General features: G+C 41.6%; 1 long non-coding RNA gene across 1 annotated transcript; it reads left to right on the top strand.

Moving 5' to 3' along the window:
- Nucleotides 1-476: 476 nt before the first annotated feature.
- Nucleotides 477-6,970, top strand: LOC142747946 (uncharacterized). Its single transcript, XR_012882098.1, has 4 exons — nucleotides 477-658; nucleotides 3,219-3,510; nucleotides 5,786-5,964; nucleotides 6,810-6,970. It is a non-coding gene; the product is annotated as an uncharacterized LOC142747946 (long non-coding RNA).
- The last annotated feature ends 302 nt before the right edge of the window (nucleotides 6,971-7,272 follow it).

Genomic DNA, 7,272 nt, shown 5'->3' with positions numbered 1-7,272 from the left:
CATTCCCGCACCGTCTGGCGACAATGGAGACCTGCTCTCTTCTGCGCATGTCTCCAGGGGTTGAACAAAGCATCTATGAAAGGCGCTGATTGGCAGGGCCCAATGACTTTACCTTTCAATCAGCGCCTTTCAACAACACAAGCGGCGCAAAGTATCGCGCCGCTTCACTCGTAGAAAGGCGGTGAATGGCCGGGCACGGAACGTACCCAGCCATTTATTACTTCTAATTGTACATGTGTCCTATAGACGCAGGTACAATTATAGTGCATGAGGGGATGGCGCTGGCGCCCCCCTCTAAGTTGAGCCCAGGGCACTTGCTCCGCCTGCCCCCCCTTAGCTATGCCCCTGCATCATCACATGTCAAAAATTTTATAAAAGTTTAGTTAGCCTTGGGAAAAGCTAATTGGGATTTCTTCTGCTTTAGCAGTGGCTTCCTGTGTAAATGATAACCATGTATTCCACTTCTATGCAGGATGCGCCTTACTGTGTATGATGAAACAGTCACTCCAGTTTGGCTTGCCATAGCCTTGGTCACTTCTGAGGAACGGCTGAAAAATCGGAAGAAGTACGCCTCCAAACATCTGCCCATGGATTTCAATGGGAAATACAGCGTTCTGTTCAGACGGGGCACTTTTTTACTCCTCGTTTTCCAAAAATGGTACGTAAAAAGACGCCCGCGAAAAAGAGTGCACGTCACTTCTTGGGACGTTTTTGGAGCCGTTTTTCATTGACTCTATAGAAAACAGCAAAAAACACGAGTTTGATTAATAAACGCCTGAAATTCAGGAGCTGTTTTCCCTTGAAAACAGCTCCGTATTTTCAGACGTTTTTGGTTAAGCATGTGAACATACCCTTATAGTGACGGATTGAATGTTTCAGGAATCTTGTCATGACTATCTTTTTTTAATTTCTGTATTATCTTTGCTACTGTGTTCTGATTTAAGGACATTTTAGACAGCTCGATACTGGCCACAAAAAGTACGCTGCAGCATGTCAATTGTATTTGCGTGGTCGTTGCTTTTTTGTTGCGTATTTGCCCATTGAATTCAATGGGGAAGTAAAACCCGCAACAGATAGTAGATTTTTTTGCGGCGGAAAAGCTGTGACAAAAATGCAACTCACAAAAAAATAATCTCTGATACTGCCTGAGGAAGGAGCCGGTTTGAATCTGATACGCGTCACCTGTATCCAATAAGGACAATTTTAACCCACACAGTGTCTGCTTCCTTACTATGCGACACTAGGAGCCATCAGCGAATTACGTTCCAAGGGACAAGCATAGCTTCAAGGGTTGATTTTTTTTAGCTCTTTTCACCTACTATAGGTGTAATTCTCACAATCCCACTATCGTTCTAAGAACCGGTCCAAGGATTTAGTTTCCGGCCCAACCCGTGGCTTGCAGCTCTCTGACGATTAACTACAAATTTAAAATCCACATCTTCAGGGGTGTCGTGCTCCTAGCACGACATCACCAGGTGAGCATACTTATCACCATATCATCTGTTCTACACCATATGTAGGTAATGCCCTACGGTTGCGCAAGTTTGTTTTCCCTTTTTTTCTTCTAGTGAAACTCTTCATCCAGGCTGGCCTCCTGGGATGACGTTTCATCCCATGTGACTGCTGCAACCAATCACAGGCTGCAGTGGTCACATGGGTTAAAATGTCATCCAAGGAAGTCGGTCTGCAGGATGTCAGAGAGTATGTGTTTTTTTTTATACGTGCAGTTTTCTGCAGCGGACATTCCGGCCGAAAAACTGCACCACAATTTGGTGAGGTTTTATCGGCCGAAATTCCCTGCGGACCCTAGAGCGGATACGCTGTGTGCTTTTACGCAGCGTATCCGCCCTGTGTGAACATAGCCTTAATGTGTTCTTTGATATAGTACATTTTCCATGAGTCTTCCAGGAAACCTCTCCACAAGCACCTTACAGGCTGTGTGTACGCCACCAGGAAAAAAGGTTGGATATGTAATCTTTTTCTCCCTTTTACCTCTAAGGAAGAGATTTTTGACAATTTGATTTCCTATGGTTGTTCCCTTCTTATAACTGGATGACACTCTATCAGTAAAATGGGCTCTTAGATCTTGTTCTAGCAAAAGGATTTGCTTTTGTCGATTCATTATTTTCATTAATTTCTCTCCGCTGGTTTTGATACGTGCCTATAAAACAAATTTTATTGTGCTGCATTTTTATGGTTAATATGGTTTTATGGTTAATATTTTTTTCATTCAAAATGATTAACCATAAAAAAAATCTAAGTCTAGGGTAAAATAATTAATGGGGTGGCAGGGTAAATTAAATATCCCTTTTGCTGTATCTACTTTATACTTTACATAAATAATATAAAAAAATATATTGAAGTAAAAAAGAACACCATAAGAAATTTTTAATCTGCTATGACTGTGTAACAAAGCTATGTTTTGGACATAGTATCATTTGGAAATATAAACAAACAGTGTTTATTACGTTGCTTGTTTGTGATTGGCTGAAGGTGACTAGAACCAAAAGAGCATGCCAGGATCATGGCCCCCAAATAAAGCAGAATTTCCCTCAGCGAAACACGTGTCGGGACAGAGATGCGGTAGGTTAGAGACAGAGCGACAGCCACTAGGGTCGGGTTACAGCCCCCAAAGCAGTAATTTAGAATCATACAGCGGCCGAGATTATTATACACGCCGCCTACGACATAGAGGAGAGGTGGATACAGCCGACCACCTCCTGCTGTACTTGTATGAATTGGATGTGCAACGTTCATAATAGAAGCCCCACATGTTGATCTTTTGGACCTGTACATTTAGGTTATTGAACTGGTAGGATTGCAAAAAAAGACGTCCTGCCTAACAATACCTACAAAATGTTAATATACTGGTTGTAGCGTCCATGGCCGTGGGCCGCCGGGTTTACTCACCTCCCGACTCCCACAGCCATGGATCCGTGAGCGCTGGTCCCCATCTCCTTCCTAGGAGACGCCAGCGCTCACTTCCGCTCAGGTCTGCTTTGTCCCGTAGGGTGCGCGCACGCGCTCGTGCCCGGCACAAATGAAATCATCAACTGCCACGATTTCCTGGTCTATAAGAAGGCCCCAGGCCTTTTGATCCTTGCCTGAGCGTTGTTAGTTTTCCCAGTCTGTCTTGCAAATGGTCCCTTAGTGTTTCTCGTTTCTAGTTGTTACCCGTGCCTTGTTACCTGTTCCTGTTTCCCGTGCTGTGCCTTTAGTATCGAGTCGTGCCACGTCCGGAGGAATGCGCCACGTCTTGTGTCATCTGCCACGTCCAGAGGAATCCGCCACGTCCTGTGTCATCTGCCACGTCCAGAGGAATCTGCCACGTCCTGTGTCATCTGCCACGTTCAGAGGAATCCGCCACATCCTGTGTCATCTGCCACGTCCGGAGGAATCCGCCACGTCTGGCGCAACCTGCGGCATCTGTGTCATCCGCCATGTTTGGCGTTATCTGCTGCACCCATCTCCATCGGTGCCAGAGCTGCGGCCACTGTCTTGACTATCCAGGTACCCTTGTGGGGGACATTGTATTGCTGGGGTTTCCTGTTGTTTGGCCAGCTGCCTCCCCGCTACAGCGGTACGGCCTAGTGAATCCACTAACCCGCTACGTGACACTGGTCTATACATAATTATCATACAGAACCCATTATATCCCAAACACAATTTGTTTGAGGGAAGCCATCTTTAGAGCGGTTAGGCTGATGAAGCACGGGGGAAACACACCCCAATGGATAATATTCAAAATATAATAGTCACGTATTGTAAAAGAATATATAGATCTTTATTAATGAATAACAATACATGGTATCACATAAAATACAATAAACATACAAACAAACATATGGAGAGCAGCAGCACGGTAGACTAGTAAGTATACCAAGGGGTTAAGCAAACCTGACCCAGCTCAGAGTCTACCATCCAAAGTCGAATCCCAAAAATTAAACGATAAATAATAGATATGAGTTGTAGTAATGAATATAACAAGAGATGTTATGGAGACTGCCTACTAAGTAAAGAACAATAATCTGCTATAAAGCTCTGGAAGTATTAGCAAAAAATGTGCAGAGAACCAAGCAGAAAAATGGCAGAAACAACAGCATCAATAGACATCCTGAAATAAAAGGAAACTCACATACCTAGGGACATGATGGGAGAGAGCTGAGATGGAACACAGGAGCAAAAACGCCTCGACGTGCGTTTCGCCACGGACTGGTTTCGTCAGGAGGCTAACGATAATAAAATAAGGGGGACTATATAAAGGATAGACCGCAATTACAATCTAAGAACCCCCTCAATAAAAAGAAAAACGGGAGGCAATATCAACAGGGACAAGAAAAACAGGAGATTTTAAAGGTAATCAATCTATCTTCTCTTGTCCTTACATCTCCTCAGATTGAGGTCTTACAAAAGGGTCTATCATTTTCACCCACGGGGAAATTTGATCTATTCACCGCTATCAAAGACCTTGCATTATTTTCGCGCAAACTTCTCTTCAAAAAACATTTCAGCAGGTGTGATCATCCATATTTGGGTGATTCACTCGCTGAAAGACAGGCTATGGATGCCCTAGTATCCCTCCTTGATGAACAGGAGGTTGATACTGATCCTAAATTACCCATGCATTTGTGCCGGCGGTCGCAACATTTTCCTCCTTTTTCTCTGTGTCCTCCAATTGATATTTTCTACAAGCTAGTCAAAAGAGATTTGGAATCCATCACTGATATTGGTTTGACGTATAACCTTAATTTTAATCAAAGACAGGCTATTAAACAACTGCGTGATCTCAAGGAGATTGTTATCAAACCTGCTGATAAGGGGGGGAATGTTGTGATCTGGCCGGCATTAATGTACGAGGGTGAAGCATTTCGACAGTTAAACATATCACATTGTTATCGTCGCTTACCATGTGATCCCACCATGTCATTCAAAAGAGAACTTGACGGGTTATTAGAAAGGGCTGTGGAAGAGCAGATAATCAGCTCCAAACTGAGAGAGGGTCTGGTAGTGGACTTTCCGATCATACCAACTTTTTACCTGCTACCTAAAGTCCACAAGAATTCCACAAATCCCCCTGGTCGTCCTATCGTCTCGGGCATCGGTGGTCTTTGTGAGAATGTATGTAGATTTATCGATTTCTTTCTCCAGAAGTGTGTAGAGACCCTGCCATCATTCGTCAAGGATACCACCGATGTCCTGAGACGATTAGATGGCGTATATTTGGAAGATAATATGTTCCTAGTCACTTGTGACGTAGAATCTCTTTATACGTCTATTCATCATGACCATGGAATACGTGCGTCTAAATATTTTTGGGAGATGACCAATTATGATCCTGACTTCATCGAGCTGATTGTAACTCTGTTGGAGTTTGCTCTCACTCATAATTTCTTTACCTTTAAGGACCGTCTCTTCCTACAGCTCCAGGGCACGGCTATGGGGGCCACTTGTGCCCCTTCCTATGCCAATCTGTTCCTGGGGCTGTGGGAGAGAGACATAGTTTTGAATACCCCTGGTCATGACGCCGTACTCCTATGGTCTCGATACATAGACGATATATTGTTTATTTGGCAGGGATCTTTGCATGATCTGGAGACTTTCCTATCTGCCTTAAATATCAATGATCTGAACATCAAACTGACATGGAAGTTCAGTAAATCATGTGTAGAATTTCTTGACATTTTGATTTCCAGAGAGTGTAGTAATGCTATCTCTACAGACATTTTCAGAAAAGCGACTTCGACAAATTCTCTGTTACATGCCTCCTCTTCTCATTATCCACTAGTCAAGAAATCAATTCCGACGGGACAATTTTTAAGGGCTCGACGTATCTGTTCCAACATCAGCAATTTTGAACATCAAGCCTCCGATATGTCAAAACGCTTTCGTGATCGTGGCTATAATCATAAAGATATTAGACGTGGGTATTTGAGAGCCAAGCAAGCATCAAGAGAGGCACTCTTGGTAAGTAAACCCAAATTGAAACAAGTTTCGGATCAGAACGTAAGATTTATTACCACCTTTAATTCCCAATGGTCCGAAATCCGTAACATCGTACAGAAACATTGGAATGTTCTTCTTACGGATCAGGATCTGTCTATTTGCTTACCCAAAAATCCCTCCATTACGTGGAGAAGATCTAAGAATCTACGTGATCTTTTGACAGCTAGCCATTATATCTCTAAGACCCCAAGTAATCCCTTTGGTAGTCGTGGCCCTCCATGGGGCTCTTTCAACTGTGGTGGCTGTGCAGCTTGTAAATATATTCTGCGAGTATCTTCCTTTTTTAATTCAAAAAAGGATAAGGAATATAAGATAGTTTTTAATATCACTTGTAAAACGGAAGCTGTGATATATTTTGCCACATGCCCTTGCGACTTGATCTATATCGGAATGACCAGTAGACCATTGAAGATACGTGTACTTGAACATGCAAGTAAGATTCAGTCGGCTCGGAATGCCCATGAGTTTGACCAACTCCAACCTGTTCCTCGTCACTTTCGAGAATTCCATGCCTGCGACCCCAGAGGCTTAAGAGTTCGGGGTATTGACAGGGTTCATTTGGGATGTAGGGGTGGTGACATCCGTAAGGCCCTCTTGAAAAAAGAAATGAAGTGGATCACACTTTTAAATACCACCACACCTTTTGGCCTGAATGAGGCCACTAGCTTCAAACCCTTTCTGTAACTGTCACCTTTTGCGTGAATTTTAATTTTTCTTCATTATTTATTTATTTATAATGTTTTTTTTGGGGGGACTTTGTTTGTTTAATTGTTCTAATTTTTGTCTTTTATGTTCTATATCTATAGTTCTGTTGGCCTATTCTACTGTGATGTTCCTTTGGACCGAATATCTAGTTCATGAATATATTATATATCATGAATTATTGCACATCGGGGGATGATCTCTTCAATCAAGTTAAAATATATAGCTTCTATTTACTCTGCTGTATAGTTGTCTATACATATACTGTCTTGTTGTATATTTTTTCTTTTTCTTTTTATTCTCATACTCCTATGTATTATTTTAATAAAGGAAGGGGAAAGAGAAATATATTTTCTATTTTTAGATAATTTTTATTTCTTTTTTATTTTGTTTACACAAATGTTATCTTTATTTACTAATTAGTATCAGTTTTCTTTATTATTTTTACATTTTATTTTTATTTTATATTTTTTATCTTTTATTCTTTATTATTTATTTCATTTTTTATTTTGTATTATTTAATTTATTTCATTTATTCTTCATATTTATATTTATTTATATTTATTT

This window comes from Rhinoderma darwinii, chromosome 3, assembly GCF_050947455.1.
Source record: "Rhinoderma darwinii isolate aRhiDar2 chromosome 3, aRhiDar2.hap1, whole genome shotgun sequence".
In the NCBI taxonomy this organism is placed as follows: Eukaryota; Metazoa; Chordata; class Amphibia; order Anura; family Rhinodermatidae; genus Rhinoderma; species Rhinoderma darwinii.
The sequence above is the reverse complement of the archived record's forward strand: the minus strand, read 5'-3'. Positions and strand labels throughout refer to the sequence as shown.